At 48.0% G+C, this 18,826-nt stretch overlaps 1 protein-coding gene and 1 pseudogene across 6 annotated transcripts in view; both read left to right on the top strand.

Moving 5' to 3' along the window:
• Positions 1-18,826, top strand: part of Efa6 (Exchange factor for Arf 6) — a 251,722-nt gene that overhangs the window by 161,811 nt on the left and 71,085 nt on the right. The gene's annotated exons all lie outside the window — the stretch shown is intronic.
• On the top strand, positions 1,770-4,368 carry LOC149352869 (uncharacterized; annotated as a pseudogene).

Here is an 18,826-nt window from a genome sequence, read left to right as displayed (position 1 = left end):
TTTTCTCCTTCACCAGGACAGATAATGGCTTTTTCGCTTGTGACCAACCTAGTGTTATAGGCACCCTGTAGATGTAACTCCGGCGCCGACGAGGGTGCCTCTAGCGGCGGCCCGAGCGTCCGCTGGGGGCTGCAGCTGAGCAAGCCCTGCAGACTGAGTAGCATCGCCGCAGCTGTTTCGTCGAGACGCCTTGCTTTCGCGCTTGCGTTTCCACGCGTCCGCATCCCAACAACACAAATTGCTGTGTTGTAGGGTGTAACAGCAAGTACAGCAACTCACCAGGCATCAAGATTTTCTCCCTCCCATCACGACCATGGGAGAGAGAACGGAACCACCGTTGGATACAGCTAGTTCGTCATCAGAAGTAAGACTCCGTTTCTTATTAATCTCATTGACAATATACTTAAAAGGCAACTGCAGCACTTTTTTGAAAATTTCACAATATTCAAGGATTCAAATCTATATAGGCTCTAGGTAAAGCATGCCCAGTGTTTCTGCACTAGTATTTAAAATAGTGACGTAATCGACAATTGAATTTTGTGCTTCTCCTCAGTGCACCGGAGGAGTGCAGGGAAATTCAGCGTGACATCATGGAAGGTATGATTTCAAATTGCCGCTGTCGTCAGCCACATCCTGCCCTGGCTCGTTCGACGCTGCCAAACAACTCTCGGCAGGGTTTGCCTTTGGTGGAGTTGGTTTTTTTTCCTTCAAAGCAGGCGTTTGTGCGTTGGAAATGTACTGATACCTTCGATGACGTCATCATGCGCCCCCCCACTTGACGTTTTGTGCTGCGGAGAAGCTTGAAGGGCATTGGATTTTAGCTTGCAAGGGTGGAAGAGCGGGCTAGTTGGTAGTTCATCTTGAGGAAAAACACAGCGCACTCCTAAGACACGGACAAAGAAAGGCAAGACGATACAGCGCTGTATCGTCTTGCCTTTCTTTGTCCGTGGCTTAGGAGTGCGCTGTGTTTTTCCTCAAGATTGGATTTTAATCGGCGGTTACTTCACTATTTCAAGTGCTAGCCCAAAAAGTCATCGCATGCTTTACCTGCAAGTTTCACACATTCGACCCTCTTAAGCTCGTTGATTTCTAAAACCTATGCAGTTTCCCTTTAAGAAAACGGTTTTCCATCGGAAAACTCAAGGATATGCAGTAAGCATTTTGTCGGCAATGTCAAGGCTAGCGAAGAATGTCATCCTTCATATCATCCAAGCATCTTCCCGTCAGTTTACAAGAAGAAACTAACTCCTGGCTCAAGCAGATGATTTGAAAGGCACACACGTGTTCCTCTAAACCATAGAGTGTTAAATGCTTTCCAGTTAAAGACAGGCTTTTTTAAAAGGCTTTTTTAAAAGACAGGGATTTTTACTGTTGCTTGCTGTTTGTAGGCAAATAGAAAGGGAAAAGAAGAAAGCTGCAGGAAGGTGTCAGGATCCTGCTCCACACATGCATTCGCTTGTCTGTGCCATTGATTACTCCGCAGAACAAGCTAATGAAATTTCACCTTTGGGATGTGCCTAATTTATGTAAAATTTTTATTAACACTTCTTCTTGGGCGAGTTGGTGCATACTTGATTTGAAGAAAATAGCGCCAGAGCATGCAAACCACGAAAGACAAGGACGAGACACAAAGCGAGTTGTGAGTTAGCGCTTTGTGTCTCGTCCTTGTCTTTCGTGGTTTGCATGCTCTGGCGCTATTTTCTTCAAATCATGTAAAATTTTTGTTTTGCTCGAGTGATGCAGTATACGTACTGGAGTTTCACACTAATGAAAATGGGGTGTTATGTGATGTTTATTGGTATTTCTTTAATGCAGGCATCTACAATGACAGAAGATCAACCGGAGTGCTTTACTGGAGAGCTTATCTTTCTCTCAGTGGCTTCTCATTGCACTGCAAGCTGCTTTGTATCCCACAAGACATCATCTGCAGTGGAGCAAGGAACTGTGTGTGATATCGATTTTTGGGACAAGACAATTGGCCCAGTGCATAAGCAGCCCTACTTTGGTGGGTGTAAAGTGCTGTGTAACGATGAATCTGCACTGCAGTCATTAACAGCAGTTTTTCAAATTTTGGACCTTCTGCTTAGTGTTCTTCCTGCCTCAACACAGCGGGTGAATGAACTTTCCCTTGAAGACAAGCTCCTTTTGTTTTTGATCAAGTTAAAACATGGCCTCCCATTTTCTTTTCTAGCAACATCATTTTCCATTCACAGCACGACAGCTTCTCAAATTCAAATTAGTTCTTGCCAACCTCAAATCAGCTACAAAGACCGGGATATACTAGCCGTCACGGTTAGCTCTACAACGATCGCCAGCTAGCTTTCGTGGGCACTACCCCATGTGTAGAGTTATTATTGTCTGCACAGAGCTTGAAACAGAAATGCCACCAGGCATTGAGAAGTGTAACCTGTGGTTTTCTAGCTACAAAGGATGATATACACTGAATAATCTAATTAGCATAGCTCCTAGCAGGTTGATAACATTCATTTCTGAGAGCTTTGGAGGCAGGACCATAGATGCAGTAATCATCACTGAGAGCAAATTATTGTCTCTTCTGGAACCTGGTGATGTTATATTGGCCGACAAGGGCTTTCCAGGCATTAGGACCGGGGTTGGTGCACAGCAAGCAACTTGGTAATGCCACTGTCTGCAAGTCCTCAGTTTACTGAGTCAGAAGTCGGAAACAGCGTCGATACACATCCATGTAGAGCGAGTGATACGACTGAAGATGTTTCAAATTTTACCATACGTAATTCCACATGAATTGGCTGGATATGTTGACGACATCCTCCACGTGGTTGCTGTCATTACTAATGTTAAGCCTGGAATCATTGCAAAGAATGACTGCAGTGACTGATGCGTTGTACCAGTGTTGAGATGCCCTAACACATATTCAGGAAAACAAGAATTAGGACGAACTATGGCACAATTTTACCATTATAGCAAGTCCCTGAGCTTTTAAACTCCATCCTTTATTCATTGAAATAATTGAGCGTTCTCCCAGCTTGTCTGTTTTTCAAAAATAATCAAAGGTATTTTTTTTGTCCCAGCAAGTGCATTTTCGTTCCCTTTCATGCACAGCGAAAGCCAATCCATTCTTTCATGTTTGCTTCATTATTGCTCTGTCAGTGTGTTTTGTGGTCAATGCATTATTTTTCTATTTTTTCTATTTTTTTTTTTCCAAAGTAGAACTGTTATGTTATGTTTTTGCTGTTGCAATGAGTAAAACTGTTGTACCGTTGCTTGTGCTGCTCGTGTTGTGACACCTTTGTGGTGCTAGAGGCGTAGAAAGAGGATTTATGTCTTCCTTTCTGCCCCGGCACCGTGACAATGCCGCACTGTATTGTCAAAAGCTGCAATGAACTCAAACTGTTAGCTTCAACTTGCTGGAAAGGCTGGAAGACACAGTAAACACAACGCAGGATTGCACTTGATTTCAACTGTTTATTGGACTGACATACTGTTACTGTACAGAATGTGGTACTACACATGCGACTGTCTAAAATGACTGCAGTGGAGCCATTGTAAATAGTAGTACTGCATCCACATGTAATAAATGGTTGCTCAGCCTTATGGCCAGTGAAAGCGCTGCTTGGTGGGGAATATCACATTTTTCTGCTTTCGGATATTGCCTTCAAAAAGTGTTCAAAATAAAACTGACGCATCTTTGGGACTGCTAAAGACAAGAATATTGCCCCTCACAACAGGAATTTTGAGGGAGTCCAGACTTGAATATACATAGAAGTAGCACTTTTTGAGGCCAAGAACATAAAAGCGAACTTAAACCTGTGTGTAATATGGGTGACTGCATCTTAAATTTGTCTTTGTCACAACACAGGTACTTGAGCATGGGCCTCTCTGTCAATTTCTGGTTTCTCCTGGTGTGGGGACAATTTATTTCCAGCAGAACTGCTTCACCGCCTTGATCCCTGAAATCACATTTTGTTTAGTGAGCGACAAAACATGTTTATGCAAATGCTTACTTGAAAATCCCGTCCGGAGAGCACGCCAACCATGGATCGTCTGAGTATACCACTAGGCCAAATGAGATCCTCTTGTACCATGTTCAGCCTCAAATTTTTTTCTCGCTTCTGGCTCCTTTGCCAAACCATATTGTAATGCAGGACCAGTGAACTGTGTTTCAGAGACAATGTGTTGAGCACGGTTGTGGAGGAGCTCTTCACTGCAGGTCAGTACTCTGTGTGCCTGCAGAAGAAAACAACAAAGCTGTTTTAGCACTGGCACGTGCACATGAACACCAGAAGAGGGTCTGTGCTGCTCAGAAGAGAAGTTAAACACTACTGATATACTTTTGTGGTTGTGATTCACCAGAATCTTTCATTATTCCAAAGGCCTCTGTCTGTCTTTGTTCTGGAGCATAATTCTTTGACGTCCTTTGCATCCACCATCACGCACTGGTGATATATTCCTTGCTCAACGCCCAAGAGCCTGCATGATTTAGATAAAAAGTATCGCGATACTTGATCATTAAATATTAATTCGGTGTTTGAAAAATATTTCCCTAATTAATGACATGCTGAATAAAGAATATAAATTACGCAAACTTCTCAGGAAAGTCAAGTCATTTAAAAATCATTCTGCCTCCGATTTCTTGTAATTCATAACAGTGAAAGCTTTCTCTTTTTTTGGGCCATTCAAAAAGTTCTCGTTCCTTTTCAGAGCATTCGAAAGTGGCTGGAGTGACTTCGTCGTTGGGTAGTGCCGCTGCGCGAAGCATGTCGGTCAACGGACAATTGATGTCCCACGGCCGACATCAACGTTTTTCACACTCACTGAAAAGTAAAATAAGATTATATTAGTGTACATTCGCAAACATCATCAAGCGATCTTGCTTTCAGAACGAGTGGGGTGATTGCATTTGAGAGCGTGACCAAAACAAGTTACCGTTTTCCTTTCTCGGCTCATGAACTTTGGACAGTTTCCGGTAAGCTTTCCGCGATGACGGAAGGCCCCAAGCTCGCGCTTGGCATGTGCAGGAGCTACATTTATACTGTTAAATGTAGAGATCAACGGCCGCCGTGTGCTTACATTTTCCCGCCACGCCAGTGCGGCAGTCACAGCCAGCTCTGCGGATTCTTCGGTTTCCGTCGATCTAAAACACCGGTACAGCGATAAAAATATGTAAGTCGGCATATGGAATCCCACATTTGTTTAGAGCACTTGTGCAGTGCTGTCGAAGAAACGAAACTTACCTCAAGCGTCACGCATTTTGTCGCTGCGTTTATTCTTGTCTGCGGTATGCATTTTCCCGCGAATTCGGAACCATGGGCATGCACAGCTTCACTAACGTCGCAGACGTGGCCCGCTTGCAGTAGTAGTTGGCCCTTTTTTAGGTTTGCACTATGAAAAAAAGTGTCGACGTCTTGAAGTTCTAGGAAGCCCGTCGATAAAACAACGGGCGCGCCGTTTACCGCCATACCACTGCACCGCGTGAGGCGCGTCGTCTGCTGCAGCTATCCCTCGGCGAACGCGAAAGCGGTGACGCTTCACGACAACCGAAGGTGGTGGCTGACGCTCCGGCCACAATCAGGACCATCGCACATAATTACTCCACTACAAAAAAGTAGTTGGTTGTTGAAACATTTTTATTACATAAACAAAAATATCGTCGCAAGAAAAAAATAAGCTGTAGAATATTGATACCTGCCTTGTTTAATATTAAAAATCTGATTTCTTTTATTGTTCTGATTGGCTAGTGGACAGGATACCGCGAATCGTGGCCCAATGTTAGCAACTGCTGTTTTTTTTTAAGTTGTATCCTATTACAGGGCACGAAAAGCAGAGGGGGATTTCCCTCCCCACTTTTCCACCCGTCGCCTGTCGCCCTCTTCGTCTATCATTTCCCACTTACATTTCCCTCTCCTCTGAGGAGAGGGGATTTCCCTCTCTGCACTTTGCCACCCGCAACCCGTGGCCTCTAACGCTCTAACGCTCTCTTCGTCTTCACTATCCCACTTGCATTTCTCTCTGTGGAGAGGGCGGTTTGCCTCTCTCCACTTTGCACCTGCCAACCGTGGCAGGTGGAGCTTTAACCAGGACACATAACTTCGTTTTCGCTTTAAAAAAAAACATAAAGGAAACAAAGGTGCGTGGCTCACTCTACAGAGATACGCAAATTCACTGTCGTATAATGCAGTAGCCCGCTACTAACACATTTTTCAGCTTCTTAACTTTTTAGTTGCTCCTACATGTTGAAGAATAGCAACCCCGACTTCAGACAGGACTTGGAGACGTGGACAGTATACCGTCCACTTATCTGCCCGAAGTCCTGTCTCAATTCGCATTTCCTTTTATTCCTCAATTATCTCTCTAGTAGTCTGATCCCCCTGACAGTATATTACAGCTCTTTTGTCGAACAAATGGCAGCAACCGTAGATCAGGCAGTGCATCGCCAAGTGGGAGCATACGTTTGCGGTTAAAGGTGCACTACTGCGCTTTTAAGCGTGTGCTAACACACCGGCCCGTTTGGCGAATGCACACGTGTCCGCACGAAAAAGGAATGCGATAGACCTTCCCCGTAGGTGCGTGGTTCACGCTGCGGCCGCGCTTTGGGAGATTTCGTCCTTCTAGCCGTTTCCGAACCGCAGAGCAGTCAGTCTGCGATACCCATCATTTCGATATGTACGACAATCGACTCGCCTAACTTTCCGTTCTCGTCATTTAATGGCATTCTTTTGTGGCGTAAGCTACACTATGCGGGTTGGAAGGAGCTTCGCGTGCCCTCTGCGCCGACCATACTGCGCATGCGCGGCCGCTGCGTGACGTCACGAGAGGCGCATCTGCGCTGCGTCGCCGGCGCCGCAGACGCTCCGCCGGTCGGCGCATTCCAGAGGCGTGACGTCACAGTCTCGGCAGACGCGCCGGAGCCGCGTGCGCCCGCCGCTGTGTTTACCACGGTGGAAGAAACAGACTGTGGTGTTTACGACTGCCGCGCGCTACTGCGCATGCGCGAGGAGATCGCACCGTGCGTATATAATGCGCGGGACATGCGGTCGACGCAGTGCGCTCTATATCGAGGTTAAAGAGAGTCGGGCCGCTGCCAGTCAGCGGAGAAGACTGGAAAACCTCAGTTTCTCGGATCCCGAGGTTGTCGCTTGGCAGTTAGCCGCTTACGCTACCTATATCCTGGCATAGCAGAGCTAAGCCACTGCCAATTTTCTTGATCGCTGGTCCTAGTCTCAGAATTTGACAGCCTGTCCGCAGGTATATACTGGCTTCGATTCCTATATGAAATGGAGAAATGAAATGGTGATTCGTTATGTGAGTTGCGTAACTGCACTCTTTCGCCCGGCTTAACTTTGAAACTGACGATCGCTGCGCGCGCTTGGCACTATATGTTGTGATTATGTTAACCGCTGCTTAAATGTGCATGGGCGGCAGCGAGGAGCCTACGCGGTGATGCACGTGACAGTATACGTGTTCGGAAAGACCTCGCGAATTCCACGCCATTGGCTGTTGGTAGAGCGGTCTATTCGAGCTGGCAGTGTGGGGCATTCAAAATATTTTGCGCTCGCGCAATGAGCACTAAGTATTTGTGCGGAGGTGTACGCCGTAAATAAATGAATAAAAAGACGCGAGTCGCACGGTGAATCCACTTTGCTCCCTTCCAAGAAACCGAACTGAATTCCGGCTTCGCTATTGTCGTTGCTACTTGCGGCCATCGGTTAGAATATGTGGACGGGTTGACATTATGCTGGACATTTCCAGCTCACTGCCTAATGGCTTAGTGCTCACATCCGGCCTAACCATAGCGTCCAGCATCATGCACAGGGCGTGCGAACTGCCTGCTCACGTACCCATCGATTGGCGGCTCTGTAGAATATTAAGGCGAAAGCCTTTCATGGCTCATACTCGCGGCCATGACTCTGTTCGTCCATCCGTTACATAAAACGTTTGTGATTTGTGGCGTTTACAACAGATGGCGCCACCCATCCGAGCGTGCTAACCATGCTGCGCCGACTTCCTGCCAACGCATATGCAGTTCTCTTTGTCTAGGACGCTGAAGAGCGCTGCTGGAAAGGCTTCCGCCTTATCGCATTCTAGATCACCGAAGTGCCCCCTCGAAATTTTCGCCTGCAGTGAGAAGCCCTTGTGCCACTTCTTTTTAAGTGTACTAAAGGAAAGCCGCCGCGGTGGCTAAGTGGTTACGGCGCTGGGCTGCTGACCCGAAAGACGCGGGTTCGATCTCGGCCGCGGCGGTCGAATTTCGATGGAGGCGATGTTCTAGAGGCCCGTGTACTGTGCTATGTCAATGCGCCTTAAAGAACCCCAGGTGGTCGAAATTTCCGGAGCCCTTCACTACGGCGTCCCTCATAGCCCGAGTCGCTTTGGGACGTGAAACCCCCATAAACCAAACCAAACCTGTACTAAAGGAAAATTGTAAATTGCGTGGTATAACGCCCCTAGGCAACACATGGACTGTGAGGGACGCTGCAGTGGAAGCACGTGGGTACCTTTTGCGTTTCGCCTCCAACTAAACACGGCCGCGACTAGAGACGCAGAAGCATAGTCACGTGCCACTTTTTAAATATCGCAGGTATTTTCTTTTTAGATGGGACGTTTTTCAACATCCCCTGCAACTTTTGCTGAGAAAAATTTGCGCTAACGTTCGAAGTACAAAAAAAAATCTGTCCTTTTTTTGGTAAACAATAAGGAAATTCGGGCGCATTTAAAATGAATGAATAATTCCCTTATTGCAAAGGAGGGATGGCACTCGGCTGTTGTTGTGGAATTAGGAGGAGGGATGGAGGTGTAGGTGCCGAGGCGACTCGTAGTCTGTCGTCTTGATAGCCTTCAAAACTGCGCGTCGCAAATCAGTCGACCTCTCTTGCACTGCTCGAAGCAGGCCGCTCTCACTACCGTATGCCGCGATGGCATGTTGTGCTGCGGTGTTTGATCGTATCTGGTGTGCTAGGGTGGTCATGCCTTGATGTGGTATGTGCTAAATTTTGTGTCTCCCTCGCGAGAAAGATGGGCAAGTCCATATAAGATGATGTAGATCTGCTCTGTAGTGTTCTTGGCATTGGGTGCATCTTCTGTGCATAAAGTGCGTCGTATGAGGCAAGAGGCCTTGTGAAATATGTACGGGGTGTACGCTGCATTTACAATAACTTTGTTTGAGAAGATCTCTTGTGGCCGAGTGAGCGGTCCTGTATAGTGTCAGTCACTAGCGCTGGTGTTCCTTCCGCTAACCGACGCCTGATGTCGGCTTTTATTTTTGGTGCTACGTAGTGCATACGTGCTCTGCCGAGTGAGCTTTCACTGAACAGTTCTCGGTAGGGATTTTGATCTGCCGGGTTAGGCAGGAAGTTGGGGTGTGGGGCGTTGTACGTCTGATCAAGCCCACCCACTTGCGCGGCGGTCGCGTGCGCAATACTCAGACCTGGCCACGACGATTGCGTACAACCCTACACCATCCAAACCTTCGTGTAGAGCGTTGTCATTTTTTTTTTAAACCGTGGTGCGAGTTAGCGGAATGCACCTGTATATTCCGGTTTTTACAGTATTTCTTAGTATCAGGCTCCTGCCACAAAACACGAGGAAGATGCTTCAAGATGCTCTTGGCCATTCGCACCACTCACAAGCAACTTTTCCACATGTAGCGCGCCTCTGAGGCTATCGATACTGTAGCCCCGTCTCCGGTGTCGGAGCCTGGGCGGCAAGAAATAGAATCGCCGCGCTTGCCGCGCTATCTTGGCAGTTGAACGACGCTTCGCGTTGTAGCTAAGCGCCACATCCGCTTCCTGTGCTTCAGCTAATCGGTGAGCGCTTCGAGGCGCCCACCGATTAGCTGAAGGTTGTGCAACACACTGTAGGGTGCAGCACCGAGCAGGCTGCTACAATGTACGGAAGTCTACCACTTCCCCTCACTTTATCTCTTTTCTCTCTCTCTCTCTGCGCGGCGTAGTCTTCCCATTTTCCGAAATTCCGGCTGCCTCGCGAACTAAAGATCTCTTACATACACAGAAATTCTGGACAGTGGCGTTTTTAAGGCGAAAGCCTTTAATGTCTCATCGTTGTAAGCAGCAGTTGTCGACAGAAATGTCACGCTTTTCAGTTGGTCGGAACGGTCGTGACGTCACAGTGCGCAAATTTCAAACGGGGCCAATTGTACTTTGGCTAGTAACCATGCAACCAATTGAAGGGATCATATACTGATGCTCCAAGAAAGTGGTACTGAGCTTAGTTAATTGCTTAATTGCCCAATTGGCCTAATTAACTTTTCTAATCAGGCCATATAAATAAATAAAACCGAGTAGGATATCGGTCGAGCTGGGGAATCGAACCCCGGTCTTCGGAGTGCGAGACGAGCATGCTATCCACTCCGCCATGCCAGCTCGATGGTTTGGAATGAACAAAGGCGCGTCTAGTGAATACGGTGTCTTCGCTTACTGCCATCCTCCTCCCTTCCTTTCCGACGAGGTTTAGGTGTCCACCGAGATATGAGAGACAGATAGATTTCCTTTCCTCAAAAACCAATTTACCGACGAGCGAGGCGTAGAACCGAATGGGCGATGACGTTCTATGGACTCCCTGGCAGCGTTGCAAGACGCAGTCTCGTTCAACTCTTAGAGGCGAAACTTAACATCTTAACCACACATCAGTGACCGCACTTTAGGTCAAAAAAGTGCACCCCCCCCCCCCCCCCCTGAATTTTTACGGGTGTCCACCGAAATAGGTGAGACAGTTACTGCGTTGATGATGATGATGATGATGATGTCCTCGGGCTGAATGGCACATACCCACGGCGGGGGATTGGCCAGGGTGCATAGCGGATACAAACGCACTCATGTACAGGGAATGGAGTATAATTAAATCTAAAATTTGGGACACAGAGCTAGAATTTGTACAATACAAAAAATACGGAGAAAGAAAAGTTCTTTCCTCAAATACAATTTTCATTTTCTTCATTACGAGCCATCTTTGTCTTTCTTCTTTCACTCTCCCTTCCTCTATGGTGCGGTTCAGGTGTCCACCGAGATGACAGAGAATTACTGTGCCATTTCCTTTCCTCAAAAAGCGTTGCGTTCAAACGGCAAGGCATCGCGCCGAACGGGTGGTGGCGTTCCGTGGCAGCGCTACAACACGCTGTCGCGTTCCACTCCTAAAGGCGAAGCTTAAGCGTCATTAATTAGCAGTTAATTAGTATTCGGGCATTAATCAGTAATTCACCATTAATTAGTGATTTGTCATCACTTATTAATTAGTACTCAATTACATGTGACGCCACCAGTGCCACAGAAGCAGCCAAAGTGGTGAGGAAAACGCTTTCGCCTCTACGCACTTTAGACAGTCAAAGTGCCCCTGAATTTTTTCAACGAGAATTTGTTTATGAACGCTTTTTTTCTTGCATATCTTAAAGGAGTATAGACACCTAACTTTTTTTTTTTTAATGGATGCGTGTTTTCTACTTTGTAATGATGCGTAAGGCATTATGATACATGGATTACCACGTGGCATTCTCCTACGACCGCTAAATAATTTATAATCGAATTTTTTTCCCCTTGCTGTTTCGGTTTCAACGGCCGAGTGATGACTGTGGCGTCAGAGTGGTTATAAGTCACGTGAGGCATGAAAAAACTGGAATATAACCGCTGCTTCTACATTAATTGTCATTCCGGCTGTTGTGGAAGGCTGGCTTCAGCGCTGGAGTGAATTAGAACGATGAAGGAGCGATTATCTCAACGTTTTTTCATGCTTCACGTGACGTATAGCCACACTTTGATGTCACAGCTATCGTTCGGCTGTTGAAACCGAAACCGAAACAGCGTGACAACAAAAAATTGATTATAAATTATTCAGCGCTCCTAGGCGAATACCACGTGGTGGTTCATGCATAGTAGTGTCTTCCGCTTTATTGTACGAAAGAAAACATGCCGCCGAAATTAGGTGTCTCTACTCCTTTAAGGTTGCACCTCAACAATCATTATGTCCGGCGATCCTTTCGCGGGACGCTTTTTTTTTTTTGCTATTTATTGTCAGAAAAGCTCCCTATCGGTTTTCTATGGCAGTCTCACCTACTCAGTGCGAGCGCAGGACAAACTTTTGAATCAAGATTCTGCTACGCATGGAAAGGTTAGACCATTCTCATCAATGTGTTCAAAACAGTATCGTACAATATTGCACAGTTGCCTTACAATTAAAAGTGATCGCCAAGAAAGGTGGACTTAGTACACCGAACGTGTTACAGGCCGTATCGATCCTCACTGTGGTGTACGTCGCATAAAATTGACATTTCTCAGGTTATGGTTCCCGCCTGGTCCCGCCGTAACTAATTGAGTATGTGCGCATTTCAGTCACGCCTTAATAATAAACCATTGCATACCTTAAAGTAAAAAAACGTCAGTGAAAAGATGGGAATCGCTGGGTTAGAGTAGTGATGTATGGTTACGTTTCACACAAGAAGAGAGACTTTAATGCCACGCCATCCCCTTTCCTCGGGCAGTAATGCTATAGGCGGAGCCCTGCATGGCTGAAGCGGAGGTACCTGAGAAAAAAAAATAAGAGGCTACGAGCGGTGCATCAAGCTTATCCGGTACGCCGTTAACGCATGTTACTGGACTGCGTGAATTATTCCCGTGTCCGCGGTGTAGACCACCTTATAACGAAAATGTTTTCAGGCCCGGTACTGGCAGTCGGGCGCACCGCAGCGCTGCCAATTTTATTATTTATTTTTGTAGATGGGGCACAGCCAAGGGAAATGCGTCGTTCCTTCCGAATGAGTTCAGCTCGTCGCGGTCGGCCGTTTTGCTCTACACCGCGTTGCGTAGTTTTTTTTTTTTTTTCATATTTGAGGCGCTGAGCGGGCACCGTATGCCGAGCCTTACGAACTTGCCATACACCCTAGTTGTCGGCGCTCGGTTTCAGCAAGGCTGATTGAGCATATCGTTTGCCATTGTTCGAATTGTAGTAGTCGAAAGATCAGTTTGAACAGACCCTGAAATGTCCTGGCCCTTGCTGGGTTTCTTTCAGTCCCTTGCCATCGTTCTGGGATGGCCACTTTTGCGTAACTTAAAATAAAATTCCCCTCCCTGTTCGGCGGTTTACGCGTGCGGGGAGGCACTGCGTTCACAAATGGTTCTTCAGAGCACGCTGCACATTGGCCCATGGTTGCCAAGTGATTGCTCTTCGATGACGCTCGTAGTTTTGAGCACAGAGCCTTCTGGTGATATCAGTCGCGAAATTCCCCTTGGGACAGAAACTCAGACGCTCTGGTTGGGCTCGAAAGTTTGAGGTTAGCCGATTGTCACGCCTCTTGCGGCATCCAGATGAACCTTCAAAGCCATTCAAATCAAGAACGAAAGATAGCTGGGAGCCGCCAACAGCTTATTGTTAAGCTGATCGTTAGACGGTGCCACAGGCTTCTTGAGCCTCCAGAAACTGGCCACAGGTTCTGGCTGGATTTATATTCGGAGTTTTAGGGTTAAAAAAACCTCTGGTTCTAAGAGGAGACGAAAAGCCTTGGTGACGTGGTAAGGTCACCGCGAACGAAGGCTATTTCAGAGTCCCTGTAACTTTCGTCGAGCCGATTTCCTTGCAGGCTCTAAAGAAATGCTTAGACGATTCTCAAGGACAATGCAGAAACGATTTCATCTTGATAATTTTGCCGAGCGACGATCCACCTCTACCTGCGCACTTAGTAGCTTTTTGCAGTTGACGGAGGAAGGTTTGATTTTTGTAGTGTGCCACTGTATAGCTAACACCAGTTACACAACGCGGAAGTCTGACTTTCTAGTGGTTGAACATATTATCTTCGACTGGCTAGCAATTTAGAGGCGAACCTACTAAGGGACTGTCGGGTTCTCCAATGTGGCCGCGGTGACCAGCCTGCTACAGCAAGTACAGCGCAGCAGAATAGTATAAAAGTGTATAGTTTATTAACGGTTGGCCTGATTTGTTCGCTTGAGCGCGGCAGCGGATTACTTCTCGACATTGTTAATGGCAGAACTAGTGAGTGGCGCCTAAAGAATAGGGTGCAAGCGCCAAGTAGAAAAGCAGGGAAAAAAATGCGGACGGATTTTTTTTCCTTCACAAAAGTGTCCCGTCTCTCCACTATTGCCCAAACATCGAACTCTAAAATTAAAGATCCTCAGCAGTTGCTGTTTGGGCACTGCACCTACTCCGGTCACGGGCGCTTTGGCCTAGGATGAGAGCTTTTGCGTCAGATGGGACTGTGCGTGATATGAGAGAGAGAAAGAAAGAAGCGAGAGGGAGCCGCGAATAGGCTTTGACAAAAGGGAATTAAAAGCGAATAAACATTTCCTCTGTCGCACCAAATGACAGCGTCAGTAGGAGGTGAGGGTCAGCTGCGGGGATCTCCCACTTTGCATCGCTTGTTTGCTCGGGAACAGATGAGTTCTCGTCTGGATAATATGTAGACAGTGCGCGAAATCGAAATTCATTTGCATCAGCCCCCGCAGCCCACCTTAGGGATTCGTCGCGTCGGTCAACATTTGCTGAACAGTTAAAGTTGACAGTGCATTGCTGCACGCCCTGCTCCTTCGGGTGCAGGTCGAGAGGCTAAGCACCCGGTGCCACGTCTGTGCTCGCGCACACCTCTTCACAGTAAAGTCGTCTTCGTTTGTAGGAAGTACTCAGCACTTCGAAACAAGCTCCGCGCATCCCGAGTGTCGACCGAGTGGCTTGATAACTGCGGAGAGACCGTTTCGGTCGGCGCGTTCGCTGTGCGAGCCATCATCCTTCCACCGCTTGGGACCGGACGGCTGAAGCCAAGCCGCCTTTCGTGCCAGCGCGTGTCAAATCTGGCCATGTGGGGGCTACTTGACTGAAGCACTTTTTCGGCGTCAATTCACAACACCCGATGAGAAATTTTAATGAGGGTGGACTGCTGACATCCCGCGGCCAAACGCGATTTCGTCAGCAGCGCGCAAACGCGACGGCGCTCTTCGCGCGCTGTCCGCCGAGAAAGGCGGAAGGCGGCGTCGCGTCGCAATTGAGTGCCAGTGCAAATACTATCCCATGCGCAGATGTGTACGTCGGCTCATCCGCATCCGCACTTCGGTCGTACTCCCCGGTCGGTATACACTGTACTGTCCGATTGTACATGCTTTTTTTCTTTACTTTTTTGCCTGTCGTGTTGTATCTGCACTCCTCGCTCTTGCCTTGTATCGAAAACAGCCCATGATTCCAAGACTGAAAGCGTCTCGGCGCGAATATACCGCATGTTTTCCTTCGCTTGTCCACTTTGCGCGCTCCCGCGCCCGCGCATTCGTGTTTGCGTGCGTCTCGTTCGACCTGCGTCGGAGAAAAGAATAAATGTTTCCAAGTGGGTCCTGTATATTTCGGAAAGTCTGACGTGTTGCCCCGCGAGCGTGCGCTTTCGGCTCGTCCGCCGTCCTCGGGAAAATGGATTCCGGCTTAAAAACGCCTGCTCGAGACAGCTGTCCTCCCCAGGGGTCCTCTGAGCGAAATTGAAACGGAGGTGGAAACAACTCATCCCCGAGCAGCAGTTCGTGAAGCGGTGCAGACTTGGGGCGTGTTATTTGCGTGGATAAATAGTGCATGGTTTGTTGAGTCACATTGCAGCGTCTCGGCTCAGCACGGAACATCAGCCCATGGTCAGGAGCGTCAGTCGGGCATCATGATAGGGGCCAGCCGCCTTATTTTCGGTCGGTGTTTTCGTATTATCTCACTGAAACTGGTTGCGACGAGTTCTAAGCGTGCGCATGCAGTGCGCTACTTTTGCTGCCCTGCATTTCTTCAAATCTGTCAGGCGTGTATATGCGCAGCAGTCGACGTATAGAGTAAAGCTGCTGATGGGCCTTCTTGCTTGACTTGGTTATTGCGCTACTCTGGGTACGAAACAGCGAGACAGAGCTCTGTCTGTCCGTGTTTTTTTTCCGACCCTAGCTGTTTCGTCCCTAGTAGCGCAATAACGAAGTCAGACATACAAAGCTTATAGTTTCGACCTTTGGGTCTTTGGGAATTGTGTTTCGTCGTGTTTGATACGAGGGTGCTTGGCGTAAAGGTTCGGACAGTATGAAAGGGAAGGCTTAGTTGCGACTCAAATTAAAAAAAAAAAAGTATTATTCTCATGCTTGGCGAGTGATTTTCTATTCCGTGTTAATGAAGCACCCGCATTAGTTTTGATTCGACCTGCCTCTTTTCACAGCTGCGTTGGAGTGCGGGAATTTCCAGACGAAACGAAAACACTCCAGGTCGCAAGCGTGTTTGTATGCACGAACAGCGGCGACGGCGTGACGCTATGCACTCTGGATAATCCGACGCTATGCACTATGGGTAATGCGCCATTTTGAATCCATACGATTTCAGCAGCGCGAACACGGTTAGGAAAAGACAGGAAAAGACAGAAGGCAGAGAGGACAGAGCGCTGTCCTGTCCGCCTTCTGTCTTTTCCTAACCGTGTTCGCGCTGCTGAAATCGTATGGATTCCCACCAACTAGCCCGCCAGATTGTGTTATGCCATTTTGAAGCAACAGCCAGCAGACAGCGTACACGAAGCAAGCTTAGCCGTTGGAGCGAAGATATGTAGTGTGTCGTCTGCGTGCGCCACTGCGTGTCAAGAACTGAGCATTCTTTTATTTATTTATCTTTTTTTTTTTGACGTGAAATCGTGCATGATCAAGTGCATTGTGCAGCAACGCTGTGCGTGAAGTATCGGGCGCGCTACGATCAAAAATTCGGTGCGGACCCTTTTCAGCTGCGGGAGAGCGATTGCGCTACAGACGGCCCCTGTGGCCGCGAATCGACGCAGCAGACATCGAAGAATTCCTTGTCTTGAGGACGAGCTTTATCACGCGCCAGCAATTAAAGGCGCGAAAAGCATTAGAACGGCACAATTTTGTGACCAGCGGTTGGGTGCGCGATGCCATGGGTGAAGGAAGTTTCTTCCTACTCCGTGATTGTGAAGACAGGCCACCCGTTGAAGCGTGGATCCTGTGCAAGAGAGACGGGGATGTCGTTGCCGCGCACTGTACGCGTGCATGGCCGGAAACGGCGAGGCGTGCTGCCATGTGTTGCGGCACTGCTCTTTTACGTCGAATGCGATAGGAGCGTTCGTGCACGGACGGCGCTAAAGGCTGGTTAACATGCAAGCGACTGAGCTGTTGAGCGGCGCGTCGCAGCGAAGATTTCCAGCTTAGTGGAACCTCGCCGCTCTTGCCGCTCGAGTCGCCGCGACGACTCGAAACAGGTTTTTGCGCCGCGGTGGCAGGATTCGCTAGTGTTTTGCGCCAAAGAGGAATCTGAACTCGTCTTTTTACCGCGGGAACTTGATCTACACGTTCCGAACATTCTTGGAAACTTCGCAGTATTGTCCTGTATGACCTATTTTCCTCACTTAAATTGGATTAAACGTCCCGGCTCCTGTCCTTTCTTTTTTTTTAACTCACCGCTGACGGTAGGAGGAATCAACCAACCTTTCAGCTAGTCCCGTGGCGGCTTGCCGCTCTGCCATCGGCGGAGTAATACGTAGCGATCGACGAAAGCAGAGAGTCCACGCGTATATTTATTTCCGTGGGCCTAATTTGTAGCTATGTTGTCTCTCACTGGATCTATTTATTCGTGGACACCTTAAAAAGCAAATAAAAGCGAAGCCGCCGCCCGGCTGCCTGAAAGACACTCCACGCGTCTCCTACCTTCAGCGGTGAGTTTAAAAAAAAAGGCAGGAGCCGGGACGTTTAATCCGATTTCAGTTACGGAAATCGGCCGCACAGGACAACAATTCGAAGTTTTTAAGAATGCTCGGAACATGTAGATTGAGTTCCCGCGGTAAAAAGACGAGTTCAGATTCCGCTTTAGTGCACCTTTAACTGCCGACATGGGTTTTTCGTAACCGGCAATGGAAAAACGACGCTTAGATGTCGACGCCAGTAAGACTTGTGCGCCAAAAGCCCCTGCCCGTTCGTTACACCTGAAGTGAGTCATAACTAATCGTTGCTAGTCACAAGTCATGACTAACTAGTCATTAACCAGTCATCAACTAATTAGTCATGACTAGTTAGTCATTAATCAGTCATGACTAGTTGCTTATTAGCCCATCAGGGCTAGTTAGTCATTAACCAGTCACGACTGGTTAGTCATCAACTAATTAGTCATTAACCAGTCTTGGCTAGTTACTCATTAACCAACCATGACTAGTTAGGTATAAAGTGATTAGTCATGACTAACTAGTCAATCACCAGTCATCGACTAATTAGTCATGACTAGTTAGTCATTAGCCAATCATGACTAACTAGTCATTAACCAATCATGACTAGTTAGTCGTGTGTCATGACTAATTAGTCATGACTAGCCAATCCAAGTCGCCCCATAGCCGCCTTGTGTGTGTCTACGACAAGTTGCGTGGAAAGGCTTTCGCCTTGCGCACTGAATTTTTTCACCGCCCTGGTTGCTTCAGGACAACGGCCAGCTGTGGCAAGTACAGGTTCAGCCTTCAGCGGCTTGTACGTGCCAGCAGTGAGACACTGCAAGGGAGCTGGCCTTCGGTGCTTATACAGACATTCGGCTTGCCCTCCCCTCCTGTTGAGGCGAACGATCCACTCGCGCCGGCCGCCACCGTTCCGTGAGCTCTTTGGTCCTGCCGCATTCATGAACGCGCACCGCCGCGGTGGCTCAGTGGTTACGGCGCTCGGCTGCTGACCCGAAAGACGCGGGCTCGATCCCAGCCGCGGCGGCTGAATTTCTTGAAGGCGAAATTCTAGAGGCCCGTGTGCTGTGCGATGTCAGTGCACGTTAAAGAACCCCAGGGGGTCGAAATTTCCGGAGCCCTTCACTACGGCGTCTCTCATAGCCTCAGCCGCTTTGGGACGTTAAACCACAATAA

Source organism: Amblyomma mixtum, chromosome 3, assembly GCF_055824585.1.
Source record: "Amblyomma mixtum isolate Tamu chromosome 3, ASM5582458v1, whole genome shotgun sequence".
NCBI classification, from domain to species: Eukaryota; Metazoa; Arthropoda; class Arachnida; order Ixodida; family Ixodidae; genus Amblyomma; species Amblyomma mixtum.
The sequence above is the reverse complement of the archived record's forward strand: the minus strand, read 5'-3'. Positions and strand labels throughout refer to the sequence as shown.